The sequence below is a fragment of the Augochlora pura genome, chromosome 7 (genome assembly GCF_028453695.1).
Source record: "Augochlora pura isolate Apur16 chromosome 7, APUR_v2.2.1, whole genome shotgun sequence".
Taxonomy (NCBI): domain Eukaryota; kingdom Metazoa; phylum Arthropoda; class Insecta; order Hymenoptera; family Halictidae; genus Augochlora; species Augochlora pura.
In genome coordinates this window covers 3,252,363-3,276,318 of record NC_135778.1, presented here as the reverse complement: position 1 = coordinate 3,276,318, position 23,956 = coordinate 3,252,363, and the positions used below count along the sequence as shown (strand labels likewise).

The 23,956-nt window shown below is 45.2% G+C and overlaps 1 long non-coding RNA gene across 1 annotated transcript in view; it reads right to left on the bottom strand.

Annotated features, from left to right (window-relative positions):
• LOC144473005 (uncharacterized) overlaps positions 1-23,956 on the bottom strand; it is a 213,786-nt gene that overhangs the window by 20,838 nt on the left and 168,992 nt on the right. The window lies entirely within an intron of this gene.

The window sequence follows — 23,956 nt, the reverse complement described above, 5'->3', positions numbered from 1 at the left end:
CGCGAGAAACAGAACAAGAAACGGTCGCGACGGGAACCGTGTTAACCGTCGCAATTCACCGCGGGGGAAACGGGAGGGGAGGCACCTGCAATTATCGGAGAGACACGCGGCGATCATCCGATGTAAAGCCGGGCGGGAATAGAAAAGTGGACGGAAACGGGCGCGGGCAAATAGAACGCGCGCCGTGTAGACAAAACTATTTCAACGTAAACAAAATTAATTCGTGCCGACAAGTAAATACTCTCGTCACGGTATAGTGTCTGCTGCCGTTTTGTTTGCCGTTTGAGCGCGCCGCGCGCGAAATGAACATTTTCGTTGGCAGCAGGCCCCCCTACCCCCATGGCCTGTGTGCGCGAGCCATCGTCGGTCGAATCGAATTCGGACGGAGCGCAACAACGAACAATTAGCGAAACATTTTCTCGAAGCCCCTGAGTCCACGCTCGGCGCTAGAAATTGCGAAAATAACGGCGGCCGAGCGAAGCGGCCCGCGCCGCATAGCTCGGTTTCCGCGTCTTTCGCCGATTCGATTGGGGAGGGAGGGGGAGATTCGTGCCACGGTTCCGTGGCACTGCCACACCGCGTTTACGTTTCCGAGCCTTGTGCGACTCGATCCCTGCGCGCTCTCGGATTCGCGAAAACCGCCGTCGGTCGGTCGCGCGCGTTCACGCCGCAACACCGTAACCGGACTCCCCCCGCCGGTTACGTTCGTAACGATTCCGTCACGTGACCCGCCCGGCAAACCGAAGCTTCGAATTCGCTCTTTTGGTGCGCCGCTCTGCGGGGAACGGGGACAAATAGAGCAAGATAGATAGGTAGATAGACGGATAGATAGATAGATAGAGGAAGAGAGAGAGAGAGAGAGAGAGAGGCGTACCCTTTCATCTCATATCATCAACTTGTCTCCATTCTTATGCAGGAGTTTGCATTATTAACACGTTCGTCGCCGCGTCACCCATATCCGGGTGACACTAATTTCTGACCAATTTTTAAAATTTATTTTGATTGCAATAAATAATTTATTCGAGCTTTTATTCGAGCAAAATGAATTCGACTATGATTTTTCGAACGCGAAAGTGTTCTAATGTTATCCCCTATGATAAATGTGAACTGTTTAGTTTTATTGTAATTAATCAAATTGCTTTAATTATTTGGGGATTTCAGTATGCTTTTTAGTATAGTTTAGTTATTGTCTAGTATATTAGTTTCCTTATTAATTAATAAAATTGTAATCGTTTAGTCTAGTTTTAAGCTCAGTATAGTTTAGTCATTGTACAATATATTATCTTCTTTATCGTCCAACAAAAATTGTAATCGTTTAGTCCAGTTTCAACAATCGAAAAGCGACGTTGCGTCACGGTTGGCCCACTTTATTCATGTTTATTATTTTGTATTACCATGTAGAGGTACTTGAAGACGGGGATGGTGCTACAGTTACGGTCCTCAGAGATAGACAGAAAGAGAGAGATAGAGAGACAGAAAGAGAGAGAGAGAGAGACGGAAACCGCGCGGAGCCATTAATTAAAGCGCGAAATCATTCGGCATTACAATTAACAGATTTACCGACTTTATTTATCCGACGCGCGGCCCAAGCCCGCTTCGAACGGTTCTCCCGCGCGCCGGTGGCCGAAACATTTTATAATTAATGTATCGCGCGCGTGATTTGCCCCGGCAACGCCGGAGTAATTCGTTTTCTCGCGCGCTGTCCCCGACAGAACCCGACCCGCGAGAGGGGAGGGGAGGGGGAGGGGGGAGACTGAATAAAATATTTACGAGAGAGCAGGAGACGCGCGAGGCGAGAGAGAGAGAGAGAGAGAGAGAGGCCCGCGCCGGAAAATGTTTAATCAAGGGAGGACGGAAGCGCGACGGGTTTCGATTAAACTTTGAAAATTCCCGCGTTTCATGGGGGTTTCGCGGTGACGGACAGAGAGAGGGGGTCGGCGAGGGGGCGACGGGGTGGTCGGCGGCTAACGCCGTCAAATTACAGTCGCGCGACACGTCACAGAACCGCCGAATTCCTCTCCGCCCCGCGCCGTCCGCCTCTTCCCCCCCCCCCCCGTCATTTGGCCGGCCGAAAATCTAACGCCACCCCGAGAGAGCGAGAGAGAGAGAGAGAGAGAGAGGTCGACAAAGCGGGTTATTATTATTTCGCCGTTATCTAGAGGCCGGCGAACCTGTTACGTTTATAATTCGTTCGAATAATAACGATCCCCCGTGGCCGGCACGGGGTGGGGGGAGTGGGGACGGGGGGCGAGGGGGGCCTTTGTCCGCGTACGTTCGCGTGGCCGTTTCGGATGAACAGCGAACGAGAAGAACGGGACCAATGGGAGGCCGCCGCGGAGCCCGTGATTGATTTTCATGCGAACGAAAACAGAATTGATAATTTCCACTGATGAAATCGCACGGCCGCCGCCGCCGCGGTCGCCACCCTGCCCCCGGGGTTCGCCGGATTTAGGGTTTAACCCTCGTCGTTCGAAGGGGTGCCCGATGATTCCGACCCGCGGCCGGCGCGATCTTTTGCGTTGTTCGCGAGCGCGTCGAAGAGTTCCCGTGACGCTGCTGCTGGCCAACGGAAGTTTTGTAAAATTGCCGGGAGGATCGATTGACGATCGCCATCTTGATTAGAGTACTTGCTGAAAGGTATCCGATTGGTTAAACCATTTAACGCCGCGTCACCCAAATATGGGTAATATACTGGTTTGATCTTGAAAATTCATTTTTATTGTAATATGTGTGAGTGTTGGTTTTATGTATGCGTCTAGGTTGCATGGTCTATGACTGAGTGAATCATTGGAATTTTTATGCGAGTGTCCCATCTAGTACGAATGGTGTGATGCGTGCACAAGGAAGTAGGAATAAGGCCCACTTTGTGCCCAGCCGTAAGTCTAACGCCATCATCCCTTATGATAAATATTGATTTTCCAGTTTTGCTTTAATTAATTTAATTGATTTAACTATGCGGGTATTTCAGTGGTCGATTACCGGCGCTGAACGTGTTAAACCAATTGCGAGTTTATTTATGCGGACGCTTTTCCTTCCGCTTCGTCGCCGCGTCGATCGCTACGCTTATTAGCGACTTTATGGTATTCTTTTATTGTGGTTTTTTCTATCGTTTTTGTGACCGTGATGCGTTCTAGTAACATATGCATCTCGGTCGAGTCGATGTTATCCTGCACCGGTGGCTCTAGTTTGTGTGTACCGCGGATTAATGCATCTAGGACGGTCCAAAATTAGATGATCGGTTGCGATTGGTCACACACCGAGGGCTGTGAATAAAATTTGCGTCGAATAAAACGCAGAGACGGTGGATCTTTGTGCAAAGTATTGTTCATTTTGAGAATGGCCTTTAAGTTCATTTATTCTATAATTTAGATATTCAAGGATTTTAAATTAAACAATTTTGGTAACTGCATTTATATATTGGTGTTGCAATTATATTATAATGTAATTTCCAAGTAATATATTTTTCCAAGAAAAATATTGATTACAGCATTCTAGAGGCTTTGCTGAACTGAAATTATATACAATGGAGAAATGCAAATACTAATAGAGTCAAGCTCTATGTTTTTTGGAAAATGTACTTAGGCCACTTTCAAAATAAATAGCTCATTTCTCCTTTAATATTTTTCACCCCGGAGCGTTAAGGTCTGCACTTTTTCATTTATCCTGGCGTTGAGTTGCTACGAAATACTTGTTACCTTTATCTGACCATATTTATCTTAATTATTAACTCCACGCATGGCATTATTATTTCTTGTAAACCCGGGGAAAAATATTCGTTGAACCGACTAAAGGACACCTTACAGTAACTATACAATAGCAACGCAATTAATTTCCGATAACTCAACAACAACAACAACAACAACAACAACAACAACAATAATAGTAATAATAATAATATAATAGTAATAATAACATAATAATAATAATGATAATAATAATAGCATTACAATAATAATAGTTATTATGACGATAATAATATTAATTACGCTGAAGATACTAATAATAATATCTTCATAAGCTCACAGAAACACAAGATAAAGGTTAACATAACCTCAACGCCCACCTCTCGCCCTAAATTCGGCCCCGCCACGATTCGCTCCCCGACCGTCCATTCATCGCGTATCAAGCAAGCAACACGGTAAACAAGAACAGACCGCGAGACCCCCCCAAATAAAAATCCGCCATTGTTTATCGCCGGCAGAGCCCACGGAGCAGCAGCCACGATTCCTGAAAGGATCTCGAAAAGACGACGAAGACGACCGTCCGAAAGAGTCCTCATTATTTTGAGTGACTATCGCGAACAGCGGCGGCGGAGCCGTTCGAACACCCAGGACGAAGGACAGGCACTCGCAGGACAGGTCTAAAAATATTTTGCATGTGTCAGGGCCGATCAGCCTTGACCCGCGCGGGGTTAACGGCGTGCATTATTCGCGGCAACTCTCGCCGTGGCCTTTGGTAGAGAGACGGAAAGAGAGAGAGAGAGAAAGATAGATAGATAAAGAGAAAGAGAGAGAAAGATAGATAGATAGATAGATAGAGAGAGAGAGAGAGAGAAAGAAAGAGAGATAGATAAAGAGAGAGAGAGAGAGAGAGAGAGAGAGAGCTGGGCCCGTGCACGGAGCAGCCGCTGTCAGCGGTCCGTTCCGGTTTCGCGGAAACGCTGGCGACGAAAGGGCCCCTCTCCGTTCATTTCCTATGCAAAGGACTGGCGCATACTTTTAAACGCGGCGTAATAATACCTTAGGAGAAGCAATTAAGTGCAAATACAAGCGATTGGGATGAACGTGCGCCGGCGGATGCATTCAGCCGAGGAGATAGGATGGACGCGGAGGAAGTGCCGGTGAGAGACCGGGGAGAGACAGGGGAGAGGCCGGGGGTGTTGGTAGGAGAACCGACTAGCGGACGAGAGAGAAGGAGAGAAGGGAGAAAGAGCGAGAGGAGAGAGGAGCGATAGAGAAGAGAAGGAGAGAGAAGAGAGAAGAGAGAAGAGAAGGAGAGAGAAGAGAGAAAGAGCGACAGAGGAGAGAAGAGAGAAAGAGCGACAGAGGAGAGAAGAGCGATAGAGAAGGAGAGAGATGACAGAAAGAGCGACAGAGGAGAGAAAGAGCGATACAGGCGAGAAAGAGCAAGAGATGACAGAAAGAGCGACAGAGTCGAGAAACAGCAAGAAAGGAGCGAGAAAGAGCAAGACAGGAGAAATAGAGAGAGAGAGAAGGGGGAGAGGACGGAGCGAGGAAGGTGGATCGGAAATTGCTTCGAGCATGCTCGCTCACAATAATACCGCGCCTGGGCCGTGTCGGTGTGCCCGCGCGCGCGGTCCACGGGACTACCCTCGCCGCGGTGTGTCGGCCAGGTGCGGGAGCGTGTGCGAGCATCCCGGCCGCGGTGCGCGCACACACCGACACGGGGGCCGCGCCGGCACCGACGGGCTAAGAACAAAGCCGACGGCAAATGACAGCAGTAATTTTCGCAAACTGTTGTGGGATACGCGCCGAGGCATTCAAGGTACCGGTGGTGGCCCCGTCGTCGTTGCCCGCTCCTCGGGAACGCAGTCTCTCTCTCTCTCTCTCTCTCTTCTTCTCTCGCAGTCGCTCCACGACCTTCTTCGCCCGCTATCACTCCGAATCCCGACCTACTCTCCCACCTCCCCCCACTCCCTCCGATAACCATCTCTCTCCGCCGCGAAATTACGCTACTTGATATTCTTTCTCGCTCTTCCATCCCCCCTCCCCACCCCGCCGCCAGATCCTTTTTACTCTCTGCCGTTCGTTTCGTCGAACCTCTGTCTTAATCCGTTCGTTCCGTCAGCTTTTTCGGGTTTCAGTCCTTGGCGGTGCACGCCTCCGGTTCGTGACCCACGTGATCACGATTTCTCGCGATTTTCGAATCGACGTCGCGTCGCATCGGGGAGCAGGGGATGAGAGTGCGAGTGTTGGTTTTGTATATGAGGTTATGTGGACGACTTAGCTGAGACATGGTCTATGACTGAGTGAATGGTCGGAATTTTTGTAAGAGTGTTGTATCTAGAGTGAATGGCGTGATGTGTGCACGAGCATGTACGAATAAGGCCCACTTTGTGGCCAGCAGTTGAGAGGACAGTAACTAGAATAGTGTGTGATATACAGTGTGTGATAGCGTGAGTCGCAATTAGAGACAAAGAGCTCTTATATAGATTAGATTTAGTTACATTGAAATATATTATTTTCACTAGCAAAAGAGAAACAGAATCTAGTATTTCGTCTCACTCTACCCACAGAAAGGGGGGGGGGGCTTTCTTTGTCGTTTAGCGTTAATGAGGGGTGGTGAGAATTATTGTTAGAAGTTGTAGGTGTATTGCATAAAGTTTTTTCTAATTGGTGGTTGGGTTTCTTGAGATGGATTTTGGTTATGTTAGGTTGAATTAGGTTATGTTGATAACCTGTGGTAATAGTTAACGATTTATTTGATATAGCAGGATTTTTTTATGAACTCATTTTTATATGGAGGTTGGTAGATTGATTTATTATAGGTTGTTCCTGGGATTAGAAATTTGATCATGGACAAGATTTAATATTCATCCAAGATTATAGCGGGGGGGGGGGGGGGGGCAAAATGGAGTGGGTACATTTTAAAATACAATAGCTTTCGTAAGAATGTGTTAGACGACTTGAATATTTTTTAGTATAATTAGGTTTAGTATAAAAATTTTGGTATATTAGGGTTTAGTGTATTAGACAATGGTTAAGAATTCCTCAGAATTCCCTTGAAATTCAGACAAAAGCTACATAACCCGTCGAATTGTAGAAAAATGGGAATAGAAACTACAAAAGAGCAACAAAATTTACAGAATTGTTCAAAAATTGTGGTTAAAAATTACAGACACTCGTTTAGTTGAATGTAAATCCAGATAAAAGTTTCGAAGCTCGATAAATTGCTGGAGAATGTCGATGAAAGGTACAGAATTCAAATGAATTACTCAAAAATGGTAATAAAAGATACGAAATCCGATGAATTACTCAAAAATGGTAATAAAAGATACGAAATCCGATGAATTACTCAAAAATGGTGATAAAAGGCACAAAACTCGTCGAACTGCTAAAACATGTCGTTAAAAATTACAGACACGAAACGTCGAATTTTCGGAACACGTACAAAAAAAGTTGAAAGCTCGATGAAACGCTGAAAAAAAAATGGAGACAAAAATGTACAAAACCCGTCGAAATTTCCCAAAAAACCCAATCAAAAGGTTCGAAGCTCGTTGAATCACTAAAAAATGACGACGAAAATGAACAAAACCCGTCGAAATTTCCAACAAACCTAATCAAAAACTTCGGAGCTCGATGGACCACTAAAAAATGGCAACAAAAGTAAAAAATCCGTAGAATTATCCAAAAAAAAGATTCGAATTATCCGGGATAAAAGATTCGAAGCTGAATTAGTCGTTAAAAAGTGGCAACAAATGAATCCGCTCGGAAACGAAGACTCGGATTCGAAGGAGATCGTTTAACGATCCTCATTCCCCGGCGAGAAGCCGTCGTCGATAAGAAACAGGCGCTCGGTAGACACGGGGCACGCGCGCGTCAACCGAACACATATTCCCCGGCCTGCCATTAACATCGCTTTGTGCGCCTCTCGTCCCTTTGTTCGTCTAACGTGTCCAGAGCGTGTACACGCCGCCGCGTGCGCACGGATTCGCGACAGTATGGTTCTCGCGGAACAGGTGAAGGTGTTCGGTTGTTGCGTGGGCGTGACGGAAAAGCGGGGAATTTACGCCTCGAAATGATCGGGGAAAGCCAGACGGGCAAACCGAAAGTCCAATCGACCGTCCGACGGTTAGAGCCGCCTTGATTTTCCGTGGATTCGATTCGTGGCGAAGACGCGAATGGCCGACCAATGAACGGCCCCCGGCTGATGCGATCACAAGCCTGAAAGAAACCTTTTGGGGGAGTCTATCGGTCCCGGCGGCCGACGCCGATTCACATGAACAACCCATTCAAGCCCCGCTTTTCGCGTGATTACCCGGCGTCATCTATAGATCCGGCTGCGGCGGCGCTGCCTCCTCGGCTAAATTGAAGGTGTTTCGCTCGACGATAGGTAATTGTCTAATTATGTCCGTCGGTCTGCACGGCGGCCGGCTCTATGAACGTTCGGGCCGTGACCGAGCGCGGCGTCGATCGTCCATTGTCGTCGCAAGCTAAACGTTTTCGCTCCTGTCGGCGACAGCTTTTCCAAGCGGTGCGCTCATTCTGGTTGCAATATACTCATTCTAGATGCGTTATGACCATTCTGAATACGTTATGCTCATTCCACATGCGTTGCGTTCTCTTTATACATTCCTCTTTTTACGACAGGCTTTACATCGTTAACTTCCCTGTGCTTTTCGTCTTTTCGTAAAACTTGTCTCCATGGGTTTTTTCTATTTTAACCTTTGCACTCGAAGCCATTTTAACTATAATTCTAAAATAACATTTCTGACATGTAACGTTTCCATTTTTCAAGGTAAAGAGGTTATGTCTAATTGAAATTGAATTTTGTAACTCATACAAAAACAGTTATACTTTTAATAATTTTTTTAAATGTATGTTTTTATAATAGAAATATTATTTTCGAACGTGACGTAATATAATTGCAGTGCACACGTGCACCTTTACGCCTACAAAATTGATTCTTGCGATTTATAGCAACAATTTCACTACTCAACAATTTTTTTAAATCACAACTTTATTATTGTAAAAATTATTATCGAACGCGATAGAATAATTTTAGTGGTGCCTCAGAGTCACCATTCGAGTGCAAAGGGTTAACCCTTTGCGGTACGATTACTTTCATCGTTACATCGATCAGCACTTTCTTCCACATTCGTAACGCTTGTTTCGTTTCGTTGATCGTGATTATATCGCGTTTTAACCCTTCGCGCTGCGATTTCTTCCGTCGTCATTTTAATTAGCATTTTCGTAACGCCGTTTCGTAACACTTGTTTCGCTCGGTTAATTAACCCCCTTGTACCTCAACGAGTCGGACTCGTGCTAATAAGCAGCTCTTGGGCGTGAATTTTATTCCGTTCCTTTAAGTCAGAATCAAATCGTAGTCGGTTGTCGGCGATGTTTAAACTTTAAAGTGGATGTAAATACGGATAAAATAGCATTAGCCTCTTTTTTTATTTGGAACAGACTTTTAAAATTGTTTTCTGCTTGCCAATGGGCTCAATTTTGTTTGCATAAATCGTAATAAATTACGTAAAATAGAAACACCATAAATCAGAAAAGATGTTTTGTATTTTCAATATAAATAGCTCCCTTTCGTCGAATTTTCATGTCTCGTATATAATAATTTACTGTCATTCACAGATTTAGAAAAATTAATTTACTGTCATTCACAGATTTAGAAAAAAAGAATAGCTCACATATTTTTCAAATTTTCCCTGAAATCTTCATCGCGAATCAGACTCGTTGCCACAACCCAAGGGGTTAAAACAACGCGATAAAATTGTTCTACCTGTTCCAAGCGGTAACAGTTCGAGCGAGAACCGTTTCGTCGTTCTGAAAGTTGTTTCGCTCTCCCACGAGAAAATGAAATGTTTAGACCGCAGGAAGAACTTTTTGTCATTTTTCCTGACAATTTCGAGAGATCATAGAAGACTTCTTAGAATAGAGTACATCGTTATCATCTCTTTAACAAATGATATTTTCAAGAGAGGATACAATTTTATAAACGCTCGACGAGTTAAAACGCGATCGTTGCTCGCGCGACAGTCCACAATTTCCGTCGAGCACCGGCGCATCGGCAGCATCGAGGTTCCGCGCGATCGAGCCAGACAGTTCATTCGACGATTAGACCATCTCCGCGGGGGTGTTCGACCTGTTCGAGACTGCGCGAGAGAGAGAGAGAGAGAGAGAGACCGGCTGCGTCGTTGGTAGTCCGAGCCCGGGCACCGCGATGGGATTAACCCCTTGCCGTACTTTAACGAGTCAGACTCGTGACGGAGATTTCTAGTAATAAGTTATTAGGTATGAATATTCATCCGTTCCTTTAACTGGAATCAAATTTTATTCTGTCGTTATATAATATATTATATTATATTATATTATATATTTGTATTATATTATATATTTATATTATATATTTATATTATATAATATGTTTATATTATATTATATAATATTTAACACTAGATTGCCTAAGCAAGTCATTTTCACTGCTTTTCAATTTCAATTAGAAAAATAATTATGTAAATAATGACACAGCTTCTTATAATTTTGTGACTTTTTCTACAACATATAAATGCGTTTATTAATCATTGTTGTTGCCCCACCCCCCCGCCTCTCCTTCATTTCCGGTATATATGTATATGTGTGTTATACCTATATTGCCGAAAAGCAGTCATTTTGCCGTCTTCAAGTTCCCGTCTTTCTAGTGTTAACAGGGAATAAAATTTTATTCTGTCGTTACCAAATATCTAAACATTCAAGAAGACATAAGTACGCGGCAAATGTAAAATTTCCTTTCTCATCTAAGAATTTAGCGCGATCGAAGAAATTCTAATCGTGCAACTTCTAACGAAAATGGCACGGCAAGGGGTTAATAAGAGACAGAGAGCCGAAATTATCGCGTCGCTCGGCGGGTGACATTGGATAGCGTCATGCTTAGCTTAACAAGTCTCTTGGTTTCCTTAACAACAGAGGCGGGACACCGTGGATGAGGAGGAGGAGGGGAGTGGCGCGGGGTAGCCCAATTTACCCGCGAGTAAAACTTGGATTGCGCCGAGGCTTGGGGGGGGGGGGGGGGTAACGCGGCGTGCCGGGGGATGCGCGGAGGCGATTACGAACTCGGCGAGCCGTGTTTATAGGTAAGGGGGTACAAGCCGTGGCCCCGGTAACCGTGGGCCGAATAACAAATTTATTCGGATCGTTTTATCTGGATAACAAATACGCCGGGGGAGGGAGGGAGGGGCGTGCGAACACGGGTGTTCTGTAATAAGCATCGACACGTGGCTTACATCGCATCGGCATCGGCATCGGCATCGCGCGGATGCGCCAGCTGTCGGCCCTAATCCGCTCGCTATGCGCCGAGCGAGCAACGCGCGCGGCGTACATATTTCAGCGCGTTTTCAAGCAGCCGCGATCCATTATTCAGCCGGCCTTCCAAGCGCCCCACCCTCTCCCCCGCCGCCGCGCCGATAGCTTATCCTGCAATAACGAAATAATGCCGCGCATTCTTCCGCGTGAACTGCATTTCGCCGAGCCTGCAAAGCGCGACGGGGCGAATGCTCGACAGGGCCCCGCCGAGTAGTCTCTCGTCCCGATTGTCGATACCCCCACCACCGCCGCCGCCGCCCGATGACTCCCCCCCTCCCCCTGGCTCGGGCGAAGCCGGTGCGCGCCTGTCGATGGATTCGCCGAACAACAGGTTCAACCGTTCCCGAACACGCTACGGAAACACCGGTGGAAACTTCGGAGCACGCCCGGACCGAAATGGCTGCGCAACCGACAACCGGTATCTCGGAACCGAGGAAACTTCTCCGCCGTCTCTGGTCGGATGACTGGAATTTACCGATTATTTTGGTGTACTGAGAGACGCGCTGGGGTTTGTTACTGGTTTTGGGAAATCGTCGGAGGTTCGATATGATTGTATTGTATCTGTTGGGGCGTCGCGGCGTCGATCAGTATTAGCGACGATGTATGACGCTACGGACGTCATGTATGACGGTGTGGACTGTATAAAACGTTGACTTGGAATTTCACTCGCAAAACTTATTTTGCCTACTATAATACACTTTGATCTTGGATTTTAGAATTCTACGACAGCTCTATCGTCTGAATCTATGCTACGTGCTCTGTACTATGTTCGATTCTGTTATGTGTACGATTCTATTAACTATTCGATTCTATATTCTATTCGATTCTATTAACTATAGAATATCTATTGTATAACAAAATGGAAATTTTGACTTCTATCAACAATTTTTAATAATTTCTCTAAAACTAAACTTTCTTGCTATAAAAATGATTTTTAAACCGAATAGTGCAATTTTTTAATAGTGCCTCAATGACACCACTCGAGTGCAAAGGGTTAAGGAAGAGAAGTTTTTCACGATTTATGAATTCAGTCATAAAATAATACACTTTATCTCTCCGCTAACGACGATGGAAAAGTTCGACGACTGACGTCCAAGAAAAATAGGTGTTCGGTGTCGTGTCGCTATACGCGACGCGTCGCTAGCCAAGCCCGGCATTCCGTGCCGATCGTCGGGCCGCGTGAGTTCCCGGAGAGCCGAGCTTGGGATGGACTCGCGCGTGCCGCCGCGTACGGGATCGACTCTCCTCGGCTCCGGGATCCGCGCCGGGAATAATGCCCAATTTTATACGAGGCAAAGATTGACGGGCGGCGCGCCGCGTCCTTCTGCGGGCGAGACGAAATCCGCTTAAAAGTTTCAAAAGCTGCCTCGGGCGGACAGGCCGGAACCGACTGGTGAAGAGAGGAGCAGAGAGAGAGAGAGAGAGAGAGAGAGAGAGAGAGAGAGATCTAGATCGCGAGAGGAAGAGAGAGAGGTCGCGCAATAATCGGAGCGGTGCAGACGATGCCTGAAGAGAGAGAGAGAACGCGGGGAAGCAAGGAGACGAGAGAACAGTAAAGAGAGAGAGAGAGAGAACAGTAAAGAGATAGAGAGAGAGAGAGAGAATAGTAAATAGATAGAGAGAGAAATAGAAAAAGACAGAGAGTCAGAGAGAAACAGAGAAAGGGAGGGGGAAGGAAGGAAAGACGGAAAGAAAGGAAGAAAGAGGAAGAAAAAAGGGGGAAAGCTTATTTACTTTGCGTTATATAGAAGGACAGGTATACATGCGTCCGCGTGCACGCACCAGTACGTATCCGTTTCGCGCTGGTATGGCTTCATCCATGCGTTAAATTCCTCCGGGGGATTCTTCCTTCTTCCCATCCCTCCGCTATTGCCTGGTTCCCGTGGCACCGACCCGCCCCGCTACGCCCCGCCGCCCCCGCGGTGCTGCTCGTCTTATGTTCGCTGAACTCGCAAGAACAGACCACTACCGCCTCTGCCGCCTCCTCGGGCAAGGTGTCCGTCCGTCCTTCTGCCGCCCGTCTCTCCGTTCTTGCTCCTGGCGGCCCGGAGTTTGATAGGGACAACAGCTTCTCGGATATTCTCGACGTATCGTCTGCGCCAAACACGGATAGCGAGGCGCGGGGGAAGAGCTTTAATTTCTTCGGGAACCTGGTTCCATTCTCCTATCCCCTCTCTCTCTCTCTCTCTCTCTCTCTCGCTATCTATCTCGGTATCCTTCTCTCTACTTCTCCCTATATCGCTCTGCTTCTCTTTCTATCTATCCGTCTAGATACAGGGTGTCCCATAAGTCACTCGCAATCGGGAAATGATTCGGTTCTTTGGGTTGATGACGAGCGACTTTTTCTTTAGCGGAAATACAATTTGTGGCTTTGTTTAGGAGTTAGTGAACAATTAGAGACGAGATCCGCAGGTGGGAGTCTGAGAACGTCCATTTTAAGTATGAACATATTTCATATTTTAAGTATGATACATATAATGTTGAAATATTATATACAATAGATAATTTACAACGTATAAACATGTTTCAAATGTTTTATACCGTATCCATTTCTTCGCACCACTACGTCAACGATGATAATAATAAGAAATTATAAGTGTTGTCCTTTGTCTAACTTTCTTATGTTTTTTTTTCAATCCATTTCCTCTCTGTGACGACTTTTCGGACACCTTGTACATCACCGTCTACCCTCTCTCATTCCCCTCGTCCCGTGTCTGAACGCGATCAGGGCGATTCGGGATCGCGTAAAAGCAGAGGAGACACCGATGATGGAAAAGTTACGCAGGACGCATGGCGACAAGCTGCGTCGGGACGCAATCTCGAATCCCGATCCGGCGATAAATTATTTTCGCCGGTTGGAAAGAGGAGAGCGAGCCAGCCAGCAAAGCCAAGCCAAGCCAGCCCGTTACCGAGCCACTGTCGTAATATCGTCGCGCGCCGTGCTCGCCTAGCCGGCGATGAATGTCGACCCTGTCGCGGTTATTTCGCTGGGAAATAAGATCGATGCGGATTCGGTGGCGCGAAATCGCGGCCGGATGCTGCGGTTTGATTTTTTTACAGAGGCGGCCCTTCGGCGGACTTCGATTTTAACCAGTTAACTGTGGCGCCCTCATTTAAAAGCGCGCACAGTTTCGTGTCGCCAGAATCGAGCCACGACGAGTATATTCGTCAATCACGGAGTAAGTTGCGCTGCTAAGATATTCGATGAAGAAGATGGGTTTATTTTATAAAATTGAAAATTTTATTACTAATATTTACTTCTTTGGTTAAAATAAGCACTTTTTGAAATTTCAGAATATGTTTTGTTTTTCTCAAAAATTGCAATTTAAGTAGCTAATGGTCACTGATTTATACGCGTGACGAGTATACTCGTCAATACACCAAATTTCGCCACTTCTCCATGACGAGTATACTCGTCGATCACAATTAAGTGGTTAACGATTGCGCGCCTACGTCGTTCGTCCGTCCATCGGATTTATTCGTGACGAACGACGATATTATTCGTCGTGAGAAGTTATTCGTTATACCCCGAGTAACAAGTCCGCGGCGTCATTCACAGAAAGAGAGAGAGAGAGAGAGAAAGAGAGATTTATTCGAAGAAGAATGACTCGGTTGTTCGCGAATAAATCTGTAGCATTATTCGAGGTGATTTATTCAAATACGATTTTATTCGTTATTTACGAATAAATCCGCGGCATTGTTTCGGACGTGATTTATTCGAATACGATTTATTTCGTTAGCCGGAGGAGCTAAGCGACGAATGAACGCGAACCCCGTCAAACGCTGCCAATAATCTGAGCGCGTTTAATTGGAACAGATTTTCCGAACGTTTCATTGTTTTTGATCGTCTAGTTTCGCGTTCGCGGCGGTATGAACGAGTCCGGACCGGTTCCAGGGGCTCGTCGAATAAAACGGAGAAGAGGACAACAATTTGTTCTTTCTTGTACAGAGCGGAAGGAAATTATCTGTCACCGGCGTCACGCGGCACCAAAGTTCTCCGCTCTTTGGATAGGTGAAGATTTATCGTAAAAAGTTGCCGCAACATTCTCCTTAACCATGATATTCAACGTCAATATCTCGTCTGCCTCCATTGTGCCCTATTTGTCGCGACGATGGGGATGTCTTGTAAAGTTGATGCCTGAAAATCGATGCTCGAGTGCCGCAGAATTTTGAACGCGTGTGTTTAAACTTAGATTATTATTATTTATACGTATTATGCTCCTTATTAAACAATGCTATATTTTCTAAACTTGATTTAGTTTTCTCTTTTCTTAATTTATTGTGCACTTGGTTGAAATCGCGGTGAATTATTCACGTTAAATCTGATAATTAAATTTACGTTTATCTGTTGCATTATTAAATTATTTCTATTATTATTTGTGTTATTCGTATTACTATTTGTATTATTATTATTTGTATTAATATTTGTATTATTATTTTGTACAATTACTTATATTATCTGTATTATTACTATATTGTTAAATCAGTATATAAAAGCAACAACAAGACATTCCGATTTAGAACAAGAATTATTATAATATTTCCTACAAGGCAAATATTCGAACGCAAATATCGAATCAATAAATCATAAAAATATCTTCAAGAATTCGAATAATCGTAAATTAACGAATTAGTGATTCGTCATTTTATCGGGTACCCTAAACACAGCGGCAAGATCCGTGAAATCGTTGGAGAAAGGTCCTAGCGCGTGACGCGTCCGTAATTCGGTGAAATCAATGATTTCACTAAATTTTTTTACTTCGCACAAAGAAAGAAGAAAAGACAAGTAACCGATCAATTAAGAGCGACGATTCTCAGAAATCCGCCGGAACGACGGAATTAAACGTTACTCGAGGCGGCACCGGTGAATCAAGTTCCCATGGCGCGCCACGCCTCGCGTGGACCACGGCATTTTCCATGGAACTTAATTCGGAGAATCATGGTGTCGCCCCGGGGGGAGACAAACGGCGTTTCGAATCGTCTCGCCCCGTTAATCCCGCGCCGCGCCGCGCCGGCAACTCTAATTCGACGTAATGGTTTTAACTAAGCAAAGCGAAATATATTTCCAGGTTCGCTCGGCCGCAAGAAACCCCTTCGTCATCGTATTCGCCTTTTACGGCGGGGCGTTATGGCTCGTAGGAGGATCAGCCCGTGTTTCCGCTCTTTTTCGAAGCAAGGGGGGCTGCTCTCTGTCGAGAAAGAGAGGAAAAAAAAGGCACGGGAATGGTCCGCGGCTACAACTTGTAAGTCACGTAATGACGAAGCCGTGTAACGCGTTCGCGAGCGAACGTTTTCCAGTTTAAAGAATCCGTGACGGCGAGAGGGCAACCTTCCACAGTAATTCAGTCTTTGTACGTTAGACGGAGGAATCGATATTTGCATAAACATGGTCGGAATAAAGAGACCGGACTGTTGCAATAGTTTTTTAACACGTTGACTGCCGACAATCGACCGCTAAAATACTCGCACGGTTAAAACAATTTAATTAATTAAAGCGGAGCTAGAAAGTTAATATTTATCACAAGGGGTGGTATTGGAACTCTTTCAAACATTCTAGTCAAATTCAATTCATTCAAATATATAATATGTGTTGGAAATAATGGATGTTGCAATATAGCTTAGCTATCATATTTTGTATTTCGCGCCATATGATATGTACGAATCGTGAGATAGTTCTCCTTCCGTTTCCGTCGGAGAGCTATAGTGTGAAGCGAGACTGTGTACAGCTGCCTCTTCTGAGCCGTCTTCTGTCTGGTAAACGTATAGTGTCCACAGAGAGACCTAACCTAATTGTACCTTTCATATTAAATAATTATAGTTTCGAACCACGCCTCGATTTATTGCAACAATATGTTTTCGATTTCTTTCTTTTTGTGACGCTCAACGTGTTAATGATAATGATAGTTATAATAATATTAATAAAAACAGTAATAATTATAACAATAATATTAATAAAAATAATAATAATTATAACAATAATATTAATAAAAATAATAATAATTATAACAATAATATTAATAAAAACAGTAATAATTATAACAATAATATTAATAAAAATAATAATTATAACAATAATATTAATAAAAACAACAATAATAAAAGCAATACGAATGACCAGAAACGGTGCACAGGTCACAACAGGTACGTCCCGGCCCAGCGCATCGCGTTCCCCTCGCGCAGAGTCCATTCAGGGTGGGGCGGCTGAGTTGTGTGCGGAGCGAAAGACGGAGGCAGAAGAGGCACCTGCGTGCGTGCCATTCAGCTCGCCGAAGGGATAGCGCATTCATATAAATCCGCCTCGGAGCAGTCAATATTTTTTCCACGCGTTACAAGCCCGGAGTCGCACACACGCGCGAGAAGTTTCTTAGCGGATCCGAGCGGATTTCGTGGCGAGCGGCTGGGACGCGATGACAGGACTCGCGCGAGACATCGAGAGCAAAGGGAAGAGAAAGAGAGGGAGAGAGCCGGTGTGGTGGTCCCGCCGCTCTTTTTTCCTTTTTACCCGTCCGTCCCCCCATCACTGACTCTCCCATATGAATATATCCGGAGCGCCGCGCGCGTGCTGCGACCACGCGCGGATGTTTACCGTGCGCGATAATGTGCCGTCGCATCGGAGTGTCACGCGCCGCACTGCCAAGATGGCCGACCGTACGATTCCCACGCTTCTCGTAAACAACGCGAGCCGAACAGTTTTCCCTCGTTTCGCCGGGAAAATTCGCGTCCCGCGGGAACCGTGCTGCCACCGCGAACGCATCGGTATTGTTTAGCTTCGACGCGTGCTCGACGCCTCTCTGCCGGCCCACCTGTGCGGCCCACCTGACTCGCGGACTCGTCAAAATTGAAGTATCCGATGCGCTTTATAATTAGGGCGATGTTTAATCGTTGGGGGAAAATTGGGATGCTCGAAGCGTCGAATGAAACTGCACCATATATTGGAGCGCTTTGAACTATTCCGGGTGAAATTGTTTTTAACTATTAACCCTTTAAACGGCTTGCTACTTCTATTACAATATTAAATATAATTAAAAAATTAGTTCAAGCAATTCTTACAAAAGACTCTTCATAACTTCAGAAATGAAAAAAATCCTTTAACATTTTAAAGCTATCTTATCCAGGACACGTTAACGCAAAATGTACGCGTCGATCAAAATAATCAGTTTTTCATACTTCAAAGGGTCCTTAAAAAAAATTGTTTTAAAATATTAAAGTATTCCCAAAAAATTGCTTTCGAATAATAAATCGTCCTGAAAAAGATTGTAGCGAAATGTTAAAAAGTGCCCGGAAAAAATTGCTGCGAAATATTAAACTGTCCCCGACAAACTCTTCCTCAAAGGGCAAAGTTCAACTGAAACGTTGGAGCAACCTGCATAAAATTATTCTCAAGGCTCCCAAATAAAATACCAGCGGGATGTTAGCGTACGGAATAAAATTGTGCACGATCTTGGAGTACGGTGAGCAAAATTGCTTTCGCAGGGAAGAAAGTGCTGGGCGAAATCGCTTTTCTCTGGTCTTCGCTGCCCTTTAAGTTCCAGGGTTCCAAATAATACAATAATTTTCTCTGATTATCTCGGTACTTGTAGGCAAAAATAGAGAAACTGGGAAGAGAAGATACGTTTATAGATTATAGATTATAGATAGATTAATTAATATAGATTGATTAATAATAATAATTAATAATATAGATTGGTTAAATAATATATATTATTAATATAGATTGATTAAATAATATATATTATTAATATTAATAATAATCTATAATTATAGATTATAGAAAGGTTGTTATGCTCGTCGATTGTGAACAACTACGAAAGCAAGTCGAAGAGTCTGACAATCGCATCTCCTCTTCCCAAATTGTCCATCTTCGTTCACAAGCCGAGGGACAATTCGAGAGGATTTGCTACGCTTTGAAGAGTATTTCGACAAGAATACTTCGCGGCGCGCATAACCTGACACCGCTAACGGTGCACTCTCGTCAGGCACCACCGCGCCATCGTTAAAAATCCTGGGACCCGACCAGGTTCCACGGAGTCCCGTACACCCCCACGAGAGCGTGACGCGTGTCGCAGCGGCGAGAGAGTATCGATGCCGGGCGGGCTCGCGATCAACGAGACGGAAGAACAGCGCGGGAATTATGCGATTCAACGTTTTCGGGGCGGGTATACTTTTTCATAGGCGGCCGGACGGGAACGATGGCAAAGTCAATCTCGAGCGGCGCGTATCAAACATTATTTGATCTATGGCTTCGAATATCCGGCCGTTCGCGTTTAATTCCCCGCTTTCGGCGTGCACAAAGTGTTTGGCAAACAAACCTAGCTCGGGAATAATCAAGTTCGCGTGGCTCGACCGGTCTCTCTCTCTCACTCATCTCCGCGTTGCTACCTCGACCCCTCCGCCTTTAATGCAATTTAATTAAAAAACTGCATTTTTCAGTCGGAATATCCTTGCGTCTCGTTTGCTTTCCAGATAGAGAAAGAGACCGTCGGCTGCGAGGGGGGAAAAAAGCCCGGAGCGGGACAGAGGGGATATATAGCCGCGGCTCACCTTTGCCGGGTTTTATACTGAATTCAGAAGCGGATTGCCGGGCCGGGGATGGTCCGCGCTGGGAAAAGACAAAGCTGACCTCGCGGCGAAGACGCGGAGAACGCGGTGTTTTCCCGTCGCGCGGCAACTTGAAATTGAAAACACAGATGAAAAGCGGAGGGTGGATGGGGGGGGGGGGGAGGATCGCCGTCCCGACCGGGGAGAGAAAAATATCGGCGAAAAAGTTCGCCGATACACGCGCTTCGCTATGAATCTTTCATGCAATTTCCTTCCGCATGCATAAACAAGGACGCGTAATAATAGTCGGCTCCTCGGGTACCGTTACGTAATATTATAGGCGTACGAAGTCGCGCGCCGGGCTCGATCTCTCCTCCCCGAGCGAAAAGCGACGCGCGAGAAGCACGATGATCGCCGCCAGACCGGAATCAAAACGTTGATTTCGCACGATGGATTATTTTTCCAATTCCCACGTTGCCCGGACACCGAACCACCTGTCCTACCCCCCACCCCGCTCCCGCTGCTCGACAGACGGATCCCGGTAATTACGGCCGGAAAACGGTCTCTCTGCGTGCCGGGGATCGCCTCACGCTATTCCGATCCGCCGCGAGACCCGCGAAACGCAGGCTGTTTAAACGCGGGAACAGCCGCGCCGGCTAATCTTCGGTTTCCCGGATTGCCGGCGAAATTCTGGAATGGCTTCGCGTTCACGGGTTTCGTTCGAAAACGGTGTTTTTAACACTAGATTTACGGAATCCGTCAAAATGACGGGTCACTGATTTGTTAACATACTATTATTCAGATTTTAAAGATATGATGCTTGTTTATCGATTATATTTACTATAATTATTTATATTTATATACAAATATAAAACGGCTGCTTTTATTACTCCGTAAACCTAGTGTTAAGTAGACGGATATATTTTCTGATAAATTAACCCTTTGTACTATTTTCTTCATAGTTACAAGGAGCACTTTTTCTTTTGTAATAATTTCTTAAAAGGACAAGGAAAAATATTTTATTCCGTTTGTCTACGTTTATTTAAAAATGGTTAATGATATCGATGACAAGAGGACAGAATTTTATTCCAGCATAAAAATTCCACCCGGAGCCATTTTAACTGTAAATCTGAATTAATTTTTCTGTTTCGTGGTATTTCAATTCTGTTTAACAAAATAAATTTTTATGCGCGCAAAATTTATTCTTGTGACTCCTACCAACAGTTTCACTACTTGACGATATTTTAAATCTAAACCTTATTGTTACAAAAATTATTTTGGAATGTAACAGAATAATTTTAGTGGTGCCTCAGAGTCACCACTCGAGCGCAAAGGGTGAAAATAAAAACAGCCGGCTTTCACTGCAATTTACAAGAGCTGCACACAGCCATCTTAATTATATCAATACGTCCAACTACTCTGCCAGCTCCACACCACCGTAACAGTTTTTAATTCGATTCTCTCCTTCCCGTTCGAACCGCATGAAATCCGCGGCTAACAAATAAACCGGTGAACGGGAAATGACACGTTTAATTCTCCGGCTGCCGACCGAGCAGTAATCAGGGAGGAACACGATTACTTAGAACACAGCCTCACTCTGTAAAGCCAGCTTTCCCGGAATCCGGGAACGCCGCGCTAATTGTATCAGGCGAAAACACACGGGGTACACGCTGACCATCTATTCCCCCGGCGATCGGATAAATATCATAATCTCGTACCAGCCGATGGCGAAACGTCGGCAACTAAACAATTGAATATTTACGGCGCGGCGTGCTAACACCAGGTCGTCTCTCTCGCGCACGCGCGATCGCGTTTAACCCCTTCCCGTGCCATTTAGCTCGACGAAACTCGGGCCCGAGCGGTCCGCATCAACGCGCGCTAAACAGACCAGACAGATGTTTGTAAACAGTCGCAATACGATCCGAAATGTAGATGCCCGCAATGCCTGTGATATAGTCAATTTTACGCGATACTAAAATATCGGCCTTCACTACACACTTTTGTACCTTGCATTTCGAAGGGGTTTCTTAAATTTTAATAATTGAACTGCTTCGTAACAGCATCGACAAGAATCGTGACTAACTGTTCTGAGGTACTGAGAGGAACTAACATTCAGTCGCGAGCGTAACGGGCAAAAAGTCAGTCCGCGAGCTCGGCTTGTTATGTTTACGTTTGGCCCAAGTATCTGTTCGCGACTCAGGACTCGCGATGTTTATGTTTGGCCCAAGTATCTGTTCGCGAGTCTGACTCGCGATATTCGTGTTTGGGCAAAAATCTTCATCGCGAGTCTGACTCGCTAAAGTACGGGAAGGGGTTAATTGTGAAATAATTGTATATACCGCGCGATCCCATTTACGGAGGAACGCGACTCGTTAGCGCTCCTACGCCGGAGAACCATGCACGAATGATAATTAGCTGGACGTACAAAGCCGGCGTGTGGTACACGGCTGTATACGCGGCGTCGCCCGGATCCTCTCGATGCGTTCTTGTAATAAGGGCGGCCCCCGGGGTAAGCCGGGTTCCGTGTCGAGGTCGGGGAGGCCCATTCTTCCGCCGTGGAAATCGGAACGGTGTTTGGTGCTTCGAATTCATTTGTTTTCGGGGCCAACTTGTTAACCCTCTTCCAACGCGCTCTACCACGGCCGACTCTCCGCGCGCGTGTCTCTGTGAACGGCGTGTGTGTTGCGAGGGACGACGACTATAGCCCCGTTTGTCGTTCCGTATAGGAAACTCGATACCGCCTCGTTCGCCGACGCGCGCGCGAATCCACACCTCTCGGATATTCTACTCCGAAACTGCGGCGAAAAGATCGACTATTTTCTACGTGCTCTCGGGGAACACGAAACGTGCAACCGAAATGGCCGACTTCGAATATATTATACGAGCGGATTATGTGTTACTTTCGAATCTCGAGATACTGAAATTTTTCGCACTGGATCGACATATGAGTCGTTTGGTTTCGAAAGGGATCGTTTTTTGTTGTTGAGACAATTTTTATTGTTAACTGCAGTAACGTGTGTTGTTTGCTTAATAATTGCTGTTATTTTAATAGGAATTTCAGATTTAAGTTTTTTGAATATATTTCAGCAGTTTGATGCATTGGTGTTGTATATTGGTGCGGTGATGTTGACTTTAATAACTAATAATACGATCGAGTGTTGTTAGTTAATACCGAAATAAAACTGCTTCGATAAGAAATAAAACAAATTTTGTAAAGCCTAATAACATAATTAAATTAGTCTAATAATGTAACAGTAATTATACAATTGAACATATAGTGTTTTAAATATTGTATACCTTTCGCGATGAAGAAAATGGAAGAAATAAATATTATTCAATGCTAATGTTATGAAATTATGAAAGTGTCGACAGATTTAATTACTCTATAATGAAATAAATTGCCAAATAACCGTGTCGGTAAAGCGTTAACTCTTTGAACTCGAAGCCATTTTAATTGCTATTTTGACCAGCTGTACAGTACAGTACTCAGTATAATTTCTGCATGCGACGATCGTGTCTTGTGACTCGTAAAACTGTTACTCTTTCAACAGAAGGGTCCTAAACAATGTCGACATTATTTTCTTAATTATATAACAATTTTCATTGGCGCTTCAGAGGCGTCGCTCGAGCGCAAAAAGGGTTGAAGAACACGAACGTTTCATTCGGCTATAGTTTTTCACCGGCGGCAAGAATAATGGCGGGAGGGATCCCGGTTAAATTTAGGGTGGCCCGGTTTCGGCGTGGCTGTCCCACCATATTTCGCAATGGAACCCACGAATTCCCCTCTTATCTGCATACTTGAAAAGTTATGGCTTAAAGGGATCCGGAGGAAATTTTGCATAATTACTCCGGAGAAGGTAACTAGATCTACCGGGGTTCCTACGGGGAGGGAATGTAGGGCACCATAAAGCCTAGACCCTTTCGCTGATACGGTCTCGCCCCGCGACGGCTCCCGGTTCAGCGTCTTCTATACAAGGCCTGGCCCGCAGCGGCGAGATTAGGAATATAATTGACAATGTTCGCCGGTAACAAAAGGAGAAGGGTTATGGAAAATCGGCGGAAAAGTTTCTCGTCCTTTGCTGAAAAGAACATAATATTTGGCATAATTTCCGTCGAAGGGCGACGAAAATATTCCATTCGCTTCGGAACGGCGCGTTAGTGATGTCTGACTGTTTATGACCTCGCGGAAGCTACTTCTATCGGTGAACTCGAATAATGATAAATTGTTAGGTTGTCCCATAAGTTCTTTCCACGCCACGCTATGAGTGACTGTCTTTATATAACCGGCATAAGCAAACTGTGCTTCGTCCGGCCAGAGCTGTTTGTAAACAGTCGCAATACGATCCGAAATGTATGTGTCGCCC